Source organism: Rosa chinensis, chromosome 4, assembly GCF_002994745.2.
Source record: "Rosa chinensis cultivar Old Blush chromosome 4, RchiOBHm-V2, whole genome shotgun sequence".
Lineage (NCBI taxonomy): Eukaryota > Viridiplantae > Streptophyta > Magnoliopsida > Rosales > Rosaceae > Rosa > Rosa chinensis.
The window spans coordinates 39129567-39146594 of record NC_037091.1 but is presented as its reverse complement, the minus strand read 5'-3'; the positions used below and the strand labels follow the sequence as shown (position 1 = coordinate 39146594).

Genomic DNA, 17028 nt, shown 5'->3' with positions numbered 1-17028 from the left:
CATTTGAATTATTGAAAGACTATATTACCCAAGTGCAAAATGACTAATAAGTACATTAATTTTCTAAAATCCAAATATGTAAGAAAAAATAAATATATAAGTAATTAATTAAATACAAAGACTGCTTAATTTCTCATTCGATAACATTAATCTTTATCTTCTCCACCCAAATTTGAATTTATTACTATTTTTTTGTCTTTTTGTTGCCTCCTCATCGTTAATTCGTTATTCAATTCACAAAACCATTACCTTTAACTTCATCAAAATCTTTGCAATATTCTTTGTGAACACCGAAAGTAAAAATTTAAAACACGAAGAAAAAAAAATAATCTCTTCTTTATTGATCATAGTTGTAAATCTACTAATCTTTTTACATAGATTGAAATAGAGAACATTGAAATTGAAAGAAGAAATTAAAAAAATGGGAGTAAATCAGATTATGATTTTATTAGGAAACTTTAATAAATTTTAATTTTTTTTATGAGTATAAATTAAATGAGAGATTTTTGCTAAAAATATTTATTTTTTTAATTGGATATGTTATATGAAGATATTCTTGGAAAGAGAAATGAGTTAAATAAGTAAATTTAATAATTAAAATTAAAATGTAGGGTGTAATGAGCAAGTAGGTTGAACAAAGAAAATGGTAGGGTGGCAATAGCCGCACCCTTCTTGCTTTTGGTATTTTGGATTTTTATATGGTCACTGTTGAGAAAGTCCAGGAATTTATCAGTTTGTGGTTATGTTTATGTTTTTTATTTATTATGATACTAATACCCATTATCTATACTATTATTAAGAGAAGAGAGCTTGCTCTCCAAAATTGAAATTTTTTATCAATTTAACCTTTATATATTAAAAAACTATAAAATATAATTAATCAATAAGGATAATATGGTAAATTACAAAATAGAAAAAAAATAAAAATAAAAATATAAAAATATGGTAGTTGTACGGGAAATTTTTCCACTATCTTTAATTTCTTTTCACACACATAGTGAGTGGGTCCTACTAGTTTCATACGAAAGAAATTTGATCCTATTGCCCCGTTGACCTGATCATCTAAAGTCTAAACCACGTGAATTCTTAGAATTCTGTTTCCTTTTATTTTCTTTCATAGTACTATTGTTGCGGTTAGGCTGCATGTGTGTTGTCACTGTACTATATATAGTGCCTTGCATCTAAGCTTGCCAAATAATTAAACTAACCTCAAGTTCAGATCACATATAATTTGGAACTGATTGGAAAGCGGAAACATTTGGAGTTGTTGGTATTGGGAAGCAGCAATAAATTGGAGAATTTTCTTAGACAGATCTGCTGTCACTGCAACAGTTTGCGTCTTTTGCATGTGGAAACTGCATTCATCGGTAAACATGAAGCAATGACAATTGTTATTACATTCTTGCCTGAGCTTAAGGAGTTGATCTTGAGGCAAGCAAACAATAATCGGGATGAGATTGTGACCTTTCTGCAGGGTTGCAAAAAGCTTGTGCATTTGGATGTAAGTGATTCTGTTGGTTTTGACGGGGAAGATGAAGAAATAGTAAAGCTTGCTTCTCATATTGCCAATTTAAGCTCCAAGGGTTGTACAATATTTGATGATCGATCATGATGATAATTATGATGGTAATTATGAACATGGTACCATGCACTTTGGGAATACAATTCTAGTCCTAACCTCCTAGCTGGCCAGCTAGGTAGTAATTTGTTTGAATTAAGAGGCCTTATATAATCTATCTGTCCTGAAAGTGATTCTAGTGAACATGAATTTGGCCCTCGATCGATCGACCTGCGGAAACTATACATGCATGCGGAGGTGTCAGAGAAATTAAGTTATAGGTATTGGGTTCATTTTGTTGTTCTGGCTCGAAGATTTGTAATTGTCTATTGTTCTATGGCTGGTAGCCAATGATGAACTTATTTACATAGTGACTTATGTATTTTGTACCTCATAATAGGATCATTTTATCTAATTTCACAAGATTTTAAATTAATGTTCTCTTCGGTAGTCAATCACACAAAGAGGACGGTATTAATAGCGGTATGAAAATACTAGGATGAACGTGTTTCTAGGTATCGGAGATTGATAGATACGTTGCAATTACTACTGGCCGGGTAGAAAACGAAAAATCACACAGAACAACACAACTTTGGTTACACAGTGAAAATCTCAATTTGAGATTAAAAACACTGCAGCGCTCTTACTCTTGAGAACCCAAAAGAAAATCAATCCACTAATGATGAAAGATACGTTTCTTTACAAACACAATTAGCACTGTTCTCGGCTACAATCACCAGACTAACTAATGAGGTGTTTGTTTTGAACCTTGACTGCCTTCTTCACTTGAACGATCTTCAATTATCGCTCTTCTTGCATCCACAACTTCTCTACTGATCTTGAGAGAATCAATGCATATGAGTGAATGAACAATGAGACACCTAGACACGGAACAAGTGTTTCATGAATTCCTATGAGACTCTTTCTAAGCAAGCAAGATGCACATAAATTCTTGCGACAAAGGCGCACACAAATGAACGTCTTCTTTCTGAATATATTAAGGAGAAAAACAAATCCTCAACAATCACAACTTAACCCTAATTGGACTCCTAATAAGGAAAGATCTTTTAACAAAAGATATCCAATTAAAATAACCAAACCCTAAAACAATTAGGACTTCAATAGCACGATTTTACAGCTGGAAAATATGTTATAAAATAATATCCAAGAACCAAAAGATACTTTCCAAAATCGAACTTCCTAAAATGTAGGACTGACTCAAACTGACTCGGAGATTGCAACATGTGTTGCAATCCCAGTGCATATGCTGACTCATAAGATGCATTTACCTTTGGGGTTTCTCCGAGACTAGTTTTGATGAGCTTATAGGCTTCTGCAGTGCTTTGTATGGGAATGCCAACACAACACGTACAAACCTTGTACCTACAATATCCCCCTTTGGCATTCCTATACAAAACTACCATATTCTAGGCAAACTCCCCCTCAACAAGTAATTGAGGATCCTCACTTGGGAAGAAGCCTTCAATTCCTGAAACACTTATCACACACACCTTGTAAAAAGCAAGTTAAAGATAACGCATAGGAATGTCAAGTCAATTTTTTAAGATCAATTTCAAGCAAGTTAAACATTCAAAGCACAAGTTGATCAAATTCAAATTCACAAATATCTCCCCCTTTTAGTCTAGGAATGACAAAGGCAACTGAAAAGAGTAGCAGAAGCTATGCAGAAGGAGGATCACCAGTAGATGTTGCTCAATAGAAACCACCCCAAGGAGAATCAATCAGAGGAAGGTAGTCCAAGTATCAATACACCCCCTAAGTGTGATCATGTTATGAAAGATGCAAGAATGAAAACCACACAATGAGCGGGTTTGTATCCTAGTATAATTGACAGAGGAAAAAACATAGCTTTTTAGACAAGAGTGTTAGCACCATTCCTCAAACATGAATGCAATAAGATAAGGTCACATGAGTGAAGAGATTTTGACAACAACAAAGTAAGCAAGAAGATGATCGAGTATTCTATACCTTTGTTGTGTAAGTGAACATAGCTCAAAGTGGGGTGTGTAAGAATCTCAGAATCAAAGAAAATAGAACACACATAAGAAGTGACAAAATAATCACAATAAACTCAAATCTCCCCTTATGACACCGTGTGGGCATAATACTTTTTCATTTTGCCTTTCACACATTATGAAATTTTCACAATATATATATATTTCACAAGAAAAGTAAGACTCATGTAGAAAGTTTTATGCCAGCAACTCCCAAGTCAGTTGACTTTAGGGTACTAGATGTAACAAGGACATCCCAAAAGACACATCAACTCGAGTCAATAGTTTCACAATCCACTGGGGTGACCAAACCATTCCCTTTTCTTCTCAAACCTCATATCGTTCACCACGACCAAGCCCAGTTTACTTCAGGAATAGCCTGGTCTTGCTCCAAATAATTGTACCTTTTTATCAGGGAGCAACTACTACAAACACTCACTTCATACGTGGGACTAAGATCAAATCAACCAAGAGTATGTGTGCATGTGAGAATACAAAGTGATGAAGAATATGTTGTTCATGCTCAAGATTACAGAGTGATGCAAGAACCAATTCAAAACATGTTATTCAACTCATCACAATCAGATTTAAGGAAGATATCAAAACACTTGTCAATCTAAGTTCAATTTGATCTGTCAGACATGTTGGGATACAAACCACACATGCAATCCTGATGTTCCAGAAAGCTGGAAACAAAATGCAGAAATAAAAAGAGCAATGCACCTACACTAATATGATATCATACACTATGAATTCATGCAAAATGGATCAAGCGAAGTGAGAGTATCAATACTTAGAGCACCTATGGAATTGATTATGAAGAGACATTTGCCCCCGTGGCAAAGATCAATACTGTTCGGATCTTGATTTCACTTGCAGCAACTAAAGATTGGCCTCTACATCAATTTGACGTGAAGAATGCTTTCCTTAATGGAAACTTGGAGGAAGAAGTGTATATGGACATGCCGCCAGGAGTCAAAAATATGCCTTGCGATACTAGCAAGGTTTGTAAGTTGAAGAAGTCTCTATATGGTTTGAAGCAGTCTCCTAGAGCATGGTTTGGAAGGTTCTCCAAGTCTATGAGGGTGTTCGAATATAGACAGAGCAACTCGGATCATACCTTGTTCATCAAGCGTAGTCAGGGTAAGATTACCGCACTGATAGTATATGTTGATGATATGATTGTCACAGGAGATGATCCAAAAGAGATGGAGGCTCTACAGGACTATCTGTCTAATGAATTTGAGATGAAGGACCTTGGGCAATTGAAGTACTTTCTTGGAATTGAAGTTGCAAGGTCTAAGAAGGAGATTTCTTTGTCCCAACGTAAGTATGTACTTGACTTGTTAACTGAGACTGGAATGCTTGATTGCAACCCCATTGAGACACCGATCGAGATGAACCACAACCTCGCCATCTATTCAGATCAGGTTCCAACTGATAAAGGAAGGTACCAACATGTAGGAAGACTTATTTATCTTTCTAATACTAGGCCTGATATTGTTTATGATGCGAGTGTGGTCAGTCAATTTATGCATTGTCCAAGTGAAGAGCATATGGATGCAGTGTATCGTATTTTAAGGTATCTTAAAATGGCACCTGGAAGGGGTTTGTTGTTTGAAAAAAAGGATGAATTGGAGGTTGTGGGGTATACAGATGCAGACTGGGATGGTGATAAGATAGAGAACAATTTTTGAAGCATTATACAATTGCTTACACTTTTCATTTGTTTCTTCATCAAGAGTATCATATTCCAAGTCAGAATCATAAAAAAAATCAATATTAAGAGAGGAAGTAAGAGAAAGATTTACCTCTTCATTCTCAGATTGAGAGCTTTCATCGCTGTCACAGTGGCTGGTTCTCACCCTCTCTTTCTTGGATAAAGCTGTGAATAAGGAATTCCGTGCCTTGAAATCACAACTTCTGTTCCGAACCTCCTTTTCTGTCCATTCCTTCCTAGGCTTAAGAACTCTTGCAGATGTCCCTTCTAATTTCTTTGAGTCTTTTGCCTTGGTTGGGTGTTCTCATCCAGTCTCAACTATATTCCACGTGTTTTCATCCTGAGAGTAGAGAAAAGTCTTCATCATTATCTTCCATTGTGAGTAATCTTCACCATCAAACAAAGGCGGACAATTTATGGAACTAGAGGCTCTATTACGTTCATGTTCCATCCTGTCCTCAAATCAACTAAAAAGCTTTAGAACTCGCTCTGATGCCAAATGAAAATACTAGGATGAACGTGTTTCTGGGTATCGGGGATTGATAGATACGTTGCAATCCTTATTGGGTAGAAAACGAAAAATCACACAGAACAATTAACACAAATTTGGTTACACAGTGAAAACCTCAATTTGAGATTAAAAACACTGCGGGGCTCTTATTCTTGAGAATCTAAAAAAAAATCAATCCACTAATGATGAAGGATACGTTTCTTTAGAAACACAATTAGCACTGTTCTCAGCTACAATCACTAGACTAACTAATGAGGTGTTTGTCTTGAACCTTGACCGCCTTCTTCACTTGAACGATCTTCAATTATCGCTCTTCTTGCATCCACAACTTCTCTACTGATCTCGAGAGAATCAATGCATATGAGTGAATGAACAATGAGACACTTAGACACGGAACAACTTTTTCATGAATTCCTATGAGACTCTTTCTAAGCAAGCAAGATGCACATAAATTCTTGCGACAAAGGCGCACACAAATGAACGTCTTCTTTCTGAATATATTAAGGAGAAAAACAAATCCTCAACAATCACAACTTAACCCTAATTGGTCTCCTAATAGGAAAGATCTTTTAATAAAAGATATCCAATTAAAATAACCAAACCCTAAAACGATTAGGACTTCAATAGCACAATTTTACAATTGAAAAATATGTTATAAAATAATTTCCAAGAACCAAAAGATACTTTCGATCCAAAATCGAACTTCCTAAAATGTAGGACTGACTCAAACTGACTTGGGGATTGCAATGTGTGTTGCAATCCCAGTGCATATGCTGACTCATGAGATGCATTTACCTTTGGGGTTTCTCCGAGACCAGTTTTGATGAACTTTATAGGCTTCTTCAGTGCTTTGTATGGGAATGCCAACACAACATGTACAAACCTTGTGCATACATTCACCTAATTCGATGTGCTGCTAGGGCGCTAGGCTACGTCTACACTATGAGTAAAAAGACTACAAGGATCAAAAGAAGGATCTCTAAAGAGTGGAGTAATCCATGTCTAATTGTGTGAGGATGTCCTTCTTAAGTTCTTATATAATGGTGGAGGATCCCTCACACAATAATTAAATACTTCCCGTTTTCTTTAAAATTCTAGATTGGAAATAGTCGTTCACTATCCCACTTCATGAAACTGAAACTTAATAGATTGGAAATAGTTGTAAAGTATCATTATGCTTCCCTCTTCTTAATATATCTCCCCCATAATTGGCTTTAATTGCTATTCTCTCATGCATTGGATATAAGGTTAATCTCTCATCTTTAGTCTCTATTCCCTTTTGCAGCAATGATATTTGTTAACGTTAGTGATCCGTGGGATCTCTAGTTAGCTTTAGAGAGAGAGAGAGAGAGAGTGACACAAGCGAAGTATAGTGGTTCACCTCCCGCCTTAGCGGGAGACTACGTCCACTTGAAAGCTTATACTAGTGTGTCGAGCCTTGCGGCCTAACAAGATTACAAGAGATGTAATGGGATGATGTTTAAGTGGGAGGAGGCATTCCTTTTATAGGTGAAGGAAGCCATCTCCTTTACATTTTCTTAGATGTGGGACAAGCAAACAACTATTCTAGTATAGAAATGCATATTATGGAGGCAACTTGGCAAGGCCGGAAAGGTGGCTTCCCGACGGCGGATTTGCGACTTCCGGATACCGTAGCGTAGCTTGAACATAGGGCTACAAGATGCAAGTAGCGGTTGGGCCTCACCATGGCTTGTGGGTGTCCCAAAGAGGGTGTTAATTATGCTTGGTGAGATAGCAAACTAGTCATGCTAGTAGGTATCTACAAGTCCCCGAAGTCCCCAAGTAAGAGGAGCTTCTTGGTTGGGGAGTTATACACATGATGTCACCAAGCATAAGTAACCGGGCGGTACGGAGCCCCTACAAGTCCCCGAACTCCGTAAGCAAGAAGGGACTCATTAACCTGCACAACAAAGGCAAAAAACAGGCATACGTAGAATGCTCGTTGCATTGGGCAACAAATGTGAGTTGCATTGATATGCGTTGGCATATATGAACGTATGGGGTGCGTGATACATGGTCGTGTGAGCATATGGATTGCATATGATAAATGTGTGACTCGCGCAAAGAGACGAACGAAGTCGAGTTTGACGGGGTTACACTCGTGAGATGTAAGTTGCATGAGTGCCGCGAAGGTACGCATTTGTAACTCATGAACGATGACCGCGCGTACGGTTTGTGTATGTTTGGTTTTCGGTCGTATTAATGGAACGCGAAAAGAATTTGATTTGTCGCGGTCGGTAAACGACAAATGGTAGAAAAATTCAATGTTCCATTAACGTGTGGTGTGTCGAGTAGACATGAGCGTAAAGCTCGAGGATTGCCGGGAAGGTATGAGCGGAAAGCTTGTGAGCGGGAAGCTCGGGGTTGCCGGGAAGGCATGAGCGGAAGCTCGTGGGTTGCCGGGAAGGCATGAGCGGAAGCTCGTGGGTTGCCGGGGAGGCATGAGCCGAAGCTCGGGGTGCCGGGAAGGCATGAGCGGAAGCTCGGGGTGCCGGGAAGGCATGAGCGGAAGCTCGGGGTGCCGGGCAGGCATGAGCGGGAAGCTCTTGAGCGGAAGCTCAAGGGTTGCCGGGAAGGCATGAGCTGAAGCTCGAGGTGCCGGGAAGGCATGAGTGGAAGCTCGGGGTGCCGAGAAGGCATGAGCGGAAGCTCGGGGTGCCGGGAAGGCATGAGCGAAAGCTCAAGGGTGCCGCGAAGGCATGAGCGGTAAGCTCGTGAGCGGAAGCTCGTGGTGCCGGGAAGGCGTGAGCGGTGAGCTCGAGGGTGCCGCGAAGGCGTGAGTGGTGAGCTCGTGAGCGGAAGCTCGTGGTGCCGTGAAGGCGTGAGCTGTGAGCTCGAGGGTGCCGCGAAGGCGTGAGCGGTGAGCGGAAGCTCGGGGTGCCGGGAAGGCATGGGCGGGAAGCTCGGCGGTGCCGCTGAGGCACGAGCGCGAAAAGATCGGCGGTGCCGCTGAGGCACGAGAGCGAAAAGTTCGGCGGTGCCGCTGAGGCACGAGAGCGAAAGCCTGGCGGTTGCGGCTGAGGTGAGAGCATGAAGGTCGGCGGTGCCGCTGAGGCACGAGCGCGAAAAAGTTCGGCGGTGCCGCTGAGGCACAAGCGCGAAAGGCTCGGCGGCGCATTAACGGGTAGCTCGAGGCGATGCCCTAAGGCATGAGCATGATCGTTGCTAATTATGCTGGGCTGTATGTACAAGTCCCCGAAGTCCCCAGTCAAGGAGGGTGTTCTTGCGGGTTGATACCAAAGCGTAGCTTTGTGCCGTATATCAAGCATAATTAGTGCGAGTGCGTCGTCCATCTAGAATTGGTCGGAGCGAACGCTTTTGCCCTTTCGGGTGGGCCCCTGCTAGGCCCTACGAGGAGTCCCCCACTCCTGGCTATAGACCTCCGGATGGTCGGAAAATTGTTTGATGAGGGGAGCTGCGCGGAGCAGAGGGTGTTGGGTAGCGAGCCCAATCTTTGGTACCCAAGCATCGGGGTTAACTGCCGGATCAATGGCTGCCGTGGGCTATGTTAACTAGTCCCTTTGCTATTTCTCAGAGGAGAAACTTGACTGCAATGCCGCGTAGCGGTCATTGTCATTATGAGGCGTTGCCTTACCGCTTGGCGGTTGGTCTGAATGAAAAATGATAAATACATAGGGCAAGTAATAATATTTTGTTCGAGTGCCCCATGTTTATTTAATTGAGTTGCAATTAAAAATAGAAGCATGGCATATGTATATAGCATGTACTTGTAATGTGGATGCTAATATCATTTTTGCATTTTTGTAGATATGCTAAAGGATCATTGAGATCGGTATGTGAAGCATGGCATATCTAGTACGTGAGATCTAGAAAGTGTTGCCAAATCTATGAAATGTTGTAGGCATGCTTAAAAGTTATGGAAGCATGTAAAGATATATCAAGTGTGATATTCTATAAGCATGCTTAGAAGTAGTAAAAGCATGGTATTGGCATGGCGGTAGCTCAAATTGAAAGAGCGTAAAAGATAAGATATAGTTACTTATCTTATGCCGCTTTGGAGCGAGTTGGATTTGGGAATGATGTAAATACCCAAATCATGTTGGAGTTGTTCCAAGCATGACGCTCCTTCGCTTTGGTGGATAAAGTGCTCCGATAATGTACGTCAACGCGTGGTTGCGGTTTGCATGGTTGATGGAAATAGTTGAATTTCCCTTTGTACAGCCCAGTGGCAGTCGGTGCTCAAATTTTTTTTCGAATGTGCTGCACCAATTAAGAGTTGATTGTTAACCCAGCCTTTGGGTGGGTCGACGACCGTTGGACTATGCTCGGAGATCGGGAGGGCGGTGGTTATTGCTTTGTATACCGCCAGCCTGGGTGTCCATAGTATATCTCTAGGTGGCTGAAAGCCTGAAATATTGAAGGGCCGCCCGGAAAATTGAAGCTCTGCAAGGGGTCGAAGCTCCGGGAGGATTAAAGCTTCGCTGGGTACTGAAGCTTTGCTGAGATTGAAACTTAGCTGAGATTTAAGTTCCGCTGGGGACCGAATTTCCGCTGGGGATTGAAGCTTCGCTGATGGCTGGGAGTGAAGCTTCGCCGCGTGCTGTCGCTGTCCGCTGGGCCTCGTTGGCGAAAGTTGCTGGGTTACCGCTGGGTGGCCGCTGCACATTCTGGAACTGCAGACATCGAGGTCGATGATGATGAGTGAACGAGAATGAGCCCGAGAAGCCATCGAGCCTAGCGGGAGAGTTGCCACTGACAGGGATTAGCGGAGGAAAGTGCCGCTGATGGTGCTTAGCGGAGGAAGCTCGGGTCAGCGGTGGTGAAGTTTTTGGCCAGCGGAGGATGACTCGGCGGAGAAGCTTGGTCGGAGGTTGCCAAGCGGAGATTGTCTTGGTGGGCGGAGGTTTTGCCGCTGGTGCTCAAGAGTCCGGCGGAGACTCAAGAGTCCGGCGGAGATCGAAGAGTCCGGCGGTGGCTGAAGAGTTCGGCGGATGCTCAAAGTGTGGCAGAGATTTGGAACTCAGCGGAGCGGAGCTCTTTCCTAGCTGAGGTTTTGCTCGACGGAGGCCTGGCTAGCGGAAGAGTTCAGCGGAGACCCTTCCGGCGATGAAGCTCAGCGGTGGTCGGTGGAGCGGAGAAGGATAGTTGGGCGGAGCTCAGAGCTCAGCGGAGATGGCAAACCTGGAGCTCGGCGGAGACTCGCTTGGCGGAGGCCTGCCGGCGGAGGTGAAGCTCAGCGGTGAACAGTCCAGCGGAGGCTTGGCTTGCGGTGAACAGTTAATTTTTAGAGAAAATCATTTAAAAGAACATCACAACAGAAATCAAACCAAATTCAGAAATCAAAATAGAACGTATACCTGTTCTATCTCTTCAAATTCCCTTCAGGGCTCTCAATTTACATGAGAAAAGACTCAAACTTTGTTCAGCAGGACACACAGCCCGTTTTAACTAACAACAAAAACCCCATTTCTTCAAACTCCCATCAATCCCCTCAATTTACATGAGAAAAGAATCAATCTTTACTCTTCACAAACTCGAAAGTAAACCCCAAAACATAGAAGCAAGCAATATCAGCAACAAAAGAACAATTTAAGAACATAAATTGTTGAATGCCAATTTCAGAACCAGCTAACCAAGCTTGATTTCAGCAACTAACCAAGCTTGTTTCAGGCTTTCTGCTTTGCTGCTTGAGGAAGAGAGCAACCAAGTTCAAGACTTCGAGGCTATTCGACTGAAAACCCAGAAAGTAGTCGAGATGTTCATGTGATACAGATCGATTGAAAAGTAAGAGCCGACTTACCACCGTTAGTTCGTCACCGTCGAGTGTAGAAAGGGCCATCGACGCCTCAACGATCGAGGAGACACGCTGAGACGGAGAGGGTCTTTGCCGCACAGAGAGAACCCGTGGGCTGGAGGCTGAAGACGACTGGATGAGCAGTGGGGAGGCAGAGTCACGCACAGAGAGAGAGAGAGAGAGAGAGAGAGAGAGAGTCATGGTGGCATATCATATGAACCAGTTACCCGCTAAATAGGTTAACTTGATTCGAATATCCACGACTATTCGATATATTGTGGATCTGACGGTCACAAATATTCATCAAACAAACAGTATGGGATACACCCCAGTACTGTAGAATTTTCCCAAAGGAGGATTTAATTAGGCTTTCTCTATTATTTGGGTATTTACAACTTACCATTCATGTATCGGAGTCTAGCTATCTGTATGTTAATACTTTAATGATGGATTTGTAGGTAACGTTTCTTGATTAATTTTGAAGAGAGGCTAAGGGGGATGAGAAAGAATTAAAATAAATTTTTGAAAGAATTATTTCTTTCATCAAAGGGATTGCAAGATGTGTCTTTGTGGTTGGAATTTGCAATTCGCTGTTTGTTAGTTCTCTGTTTTCTAATGCCAACTCTATTATGTTTTAGTGATGGGATGGGGTGTGGGGATCTCATGGTCTTTTGTGTTTGGAAATTTGATAGAAAATACCCATCTTGCTTCCACCTACAAAGAAGCAAGCAAATGAAAGGAAACAAAATACTTCATGTAGATGAGATTAATGTGTCCTAAATGTGTTCTAGATTGACTTGCTGCCCTGGCTGAATTGATTCCTCTATTGATTTGTTATGTCTTTCACACTGATTGATTGATTGATTCTATAGCCCTGTATGGATTCTTTAACTAAGTCCATCTCCACTTTCAAACAAGAAAAGATATACAGAAATTGATGTGGTATGGTAGCTTTGTCTATGACAGGAAAAAAAAATTGCCTACTGAAGCCTCTGCTGTGTTAATTTCTGCCTCATTTTAGTTCTTGTAGATGGATGAAATAAAATGGGAAAACTTGAATAAAGATTGTTTGGAGAATGTGTTTGGAAGAGTTGGAATGAAGTCACTGCTCTTGGATGTCCCTTTCGTATGTAGGTCATGGCACGCAGCAACCCTCGATCCCTCATGCTGGCAAAGTATCGATATTCCAGATATTGTAACTGATCGATATAGTTTTGACCCGCTTGAAATGGAATCTTGGAAATTTTACCCCTTTTTAAAAAGATTTGTACAGGAATATCGAATCGATGAGACTAATTTATCTGTCACAGCATTCATAAAGTTTGTCATTGATCGTAGTAAAGGACGTCCTACTTTTGTGCGGCTACCTCTTTGTTCAGAAATAGCTGTGGAATATGTTGTAGATATGTGAGTTTTTCGTTATCTAGTAGTCCAGTTTGTTTCGTAAATGAAGAGGGCTTTCAACTTTGTTTATAAGCCTCAACTATTTTCCTGCATAATGTTTTTCTGATCTTGAAATTGCAAATGTTCACATGCAGTTGAAGTCTTTCTAATTCATTTACTTTTTGTATATAGTGGCTTTATGTCACTCTGATCCGGAAATCAGCTGTGCTTAACTGACTTGTTTTCCATTTGCAGGTCTCCTGCCCTTAAGGAGTTGTCTTTGTCACATATATTAACTACAATTCAGCCATGTCTAATTCAAAAGTGGAAACATTTGTAGTCACTAACACTGGGGAGCAGAATTGGGAAGGAAATCGTTTCACAGAATATTCATCGTTTACATGTAAAAGCTTGCATTATTGAAGATGTGGCCTTGGCGATTGTCAACTTGCTTCCTAACATTAAGCACCTGAGCTTAAGATCTGCTTATATTTATCGAGAAGATCTTATCACTTTACTGCAGGGTTGCAAGGAGCTTGAGCTTTTGGATGCCAGGGATTGTGTAGGTTTTGATTAGGATAGGATGATGATGAATTATTAAAGCTTGGTTCTCGTATTACTAGTTTCAGCTGTGAGGGTTCTAGAATATCTGATTGGGATGATTATTGAAATTATAACAGATGAGATTCTAATTAAGACCAATGGATCTGTGTGTGTGTGTATCCATGTATAAATTTTGATGGTTTATCACTACTTTATCAAATTTATAGAGGCCAGATTGTTCTATTCCAAGGCTGTCATAGTCCCTTGCAAGAGTGTGACATTCAAATGTCATTTTTGTGTGGTTCTGTGTGGTATGCCAATTGAATAGAGCGTGGTATGCCAATTGAATAGAGCTTAAGGCCTATTACGCTTAAAAAGTAAAGCAAGGCCGCCAAACTACGAAGTAATGCATTTTTCCTTTATTATTATTATTATTATTATTTTATATATATATATATACTTTGTGGTTGAGGCTTTTCCACAAGTTGGAGAGATTTGAAAGCTAGTATGGTGTGGTGCTATTAGTGGCGGTTAACTGGTTGTTGTGTCTGTTCTTATACCTTCAAGGGAAAATTTCACAAATTGTCGCTCAATTATGACTCATTCGACACTTTGGTCACTGAAGTTTCAAATATATCACTTTGGTCACTCAGCTATTACATTGTCAAGCACTTAAGTCACCTTGTTAATTTTTTTTCATTAAAAAAATTATAAAAAATACTCTTTGGGTGACTTAAGTGATTGACATTGTAATAGTTGAATGACCAAAGTGATATATTTGAAACTTCAGTGACCAAAGTGTCGAATGAGTCATAGTTGAGTGACCATTTGTGAATTCTTCCTATCTTCAAACCCAAAACACTTTTTTTTCTTTTGAGAAAAGTGGATGTCATAGGATCAGAAACCTTTTTTCAGTCATGACTAGTAACCAATACCCAACCCAACCCAACCCAACCCGTATCCACCATTATGACCCCTCCCAAAACATTGCCTTAAGAGCACAACATGGCCACTTTAGATTTAGAACCTCAAAATCCCATATAGGTGTGTGTGAGATTCATTTGCTTCTTCTTTACAACATAGAGGGAGCGAGCTAAGATGTAAACCCGAGTTATTGCCTCTCTCATAACAAGAGAACCTAAGATGTAAACCCGAGTTGCCTCTCTCATAACAAGAGAACACGTTGAGACTAATTTACATGTCTATGCTTCATCTAAAATAACTAGAAGCCAGTGAGTCATACCCTATTGGTTAGCTGGCCTCATTAATACTAGGGAGTTTATAGTTTCAGATCTCACAGCCACAAAGGTCTACATATAGTCATTGGTCTTAATTACAATATAAAACCAGTGTTGCTAGTTGCTACTGCACCATTGTTGGAGGCTTGTCGGTTATAGTTTTGTTTAGTGGTGCTTTGTTGCTTTGCCGTGACATGAATAAAATATCGTCCCATAAGGTCTTTTTTGTTTTGTTTTGAAACTTATTAAAGAAGTAAAAAAAAATTAATCTCTTTTAGGCTGTGTTTGTTTCATGGGACTGGACGGGATTGGACTAGCTTATGTAATAAAATTAGACTTATCCCACGTTTGGCACACATGAGGACTCAATTAAATGAGATAAGAGAGTCCCTGCATCAGCTCTTGACCTTCTTATAAAACTCACCAGACTGTAGAAGTAAGGGCTTCAACAACGCTCATTAGTATCTCCATCTCTTTCGCGCTTCAGCCTCATCTCTCCACTCTCGATAGCAACTACTCGTTCAGGTTCAATTTCTTTCCTCTCTCATGCTCTTTCTTTTGCTTTGATCATTATTGACTCTTCCCTTCGCCCCCGTCTACCTTCTTCTTCTCGTGTATCTACTGTGATTTGTAAAATTAAAGACTATGGATTGATTTTCTATTAACAATTGTTTATGGGTTGTAACAATTGGTGTCTGGGTAGCTTGATTTGCTAAGAATTGATCAATTTCAAGATTGGGTTTTTTTTCTTCTAACAACGTCTGTGTTTTTTCTTCTTCTTTGATTGGTTGAAGGGTGGCACCTTCACCAGCTTGATGTTAACAACACCTTTTTGAATGGAGACCTCACTGAAGACGTGTACATGAAGCTACCTCCTGGTTTTGGAGGTAAGAGGGAGAATCAGCATGTTTGCAAGCTCCATAAATAGTTGTATGGCCTCAAGCAAGCTTTAAGGCAGTGGTTTTTGAAACTCTCAAGTGCCTTACAAGCTAGTGGTTTCACTCAATCTTGGTTAGATTATTCTATGTTCATTCGAAAGTTTCAAGACAAGATCACAGTGCTACTTGTATATGTAGATGATGTAATTGTTGCAAGGAATACTCTACAAGACATAGAAGCTACAAAGCAGTTTACAACAGCACGTTTCAAGCTCAAGAACATGGGAGCATTGCATTATTTCCTTGGGATTGAAGTGACACGTTCACCGCAAGGTATAGTACTTTCACAGCGCAAGTATGCACTGGAGGTGCTTGAAGATGCCGAATTCTTGGGTGCCAAGCCATCCAAATACCCTATTGATCAGAACTTGGTCTTAACTAAAGATGATGGAGTTTTGTTACAAGATGTTTCTCAGTATCGAAGACTCATTGGTAGGCTCATTTACCTAACGATTACAAGGCCTGACTTGGTTTATGCAATACACATTTTGAGTAAATACATCTTGAAGCTGCTTATAGAGTTTTGAGGTATGTCAAGCACACACCAGGTCAGGAAATTTTACTACCTTCTCATGGACGCATAGAACTTACAGCATATTGTGATGCCGATTGGGTAAGGTGTAGAGACACTAGATGCTCTACAGCTGGATACTGCTTGTTTCTAGGGAAGGCACCGATTTCTTGGAAGAGTAAGAAGCAAGGAACAGTCTCTAGATCAAGTGCAGAGGCAGAGTATAGGTCGATGGCTACTACTTGTTGTGAGATCACCTGGGTATTGGCATTAATGTTGCGTGATTTACATGTTGATCACAAAGAAGCAGTTAAGCTCTTTTGTGACAATAAGGTGGCAATCCACATTGCTTCAAACCCTGTTTTTCATGAGAGGACAAAACACATTGACATTGATTGTCATGTTGTGCGTGAGAAAGTTCAAAGAGGGCTTGTGAAGATCATTCATGTTCGGATTAATGAGCAGACAACAGATTTGTTCACAAAACCTCTTGGTTTGAAGCAGCTTACAGCTCTATTAGGCAAGTTGGGTGTTCTTAACATACACACCAACCTGAGGGGGAGTATTAAGGAAATGAATCAGAGATGATACTCTAGGATATGATTGAATAGCTGTAAAGATATGTATAGTTAGTTTATGATACTTTACTATAGTTATCCTTACTTTCACATAGGAGAGATTAGCATAGAGTTATATATAAACTTGTAACCCACTCTGATTCAATTACAATATTGGAAACATATTTATCTCCAAATTCTTTATTTTCATTGATTTTGGATGTTACTGTGAAATCTTAGATATGGATCGAAGACAAATTATGTTGTTCTTATTGGTG

General features: G+C 40.4%; 1 long non-coding RNA gene across 1 annotated transcript; it reads right to left on the bottom strand.

Moving 5' to 3' along the window:
- Positions 1-11117: 11117 nt before the first annotated feature.
- Positions 11118-11805, bottom strand: LOC121052927. The gene is made up of 2 exons (XR_005810277.1): positions 11587-11805; positions 11118-11469 (listed from the first exon to the last, which is right to left on the bottom strand). It is a non-coding gene; the product is annotated as an uncharacterized LOC121052927 (long non-coding RNA).
- Positions 11806-17028: the final 5223 nt, after the last annotated feature.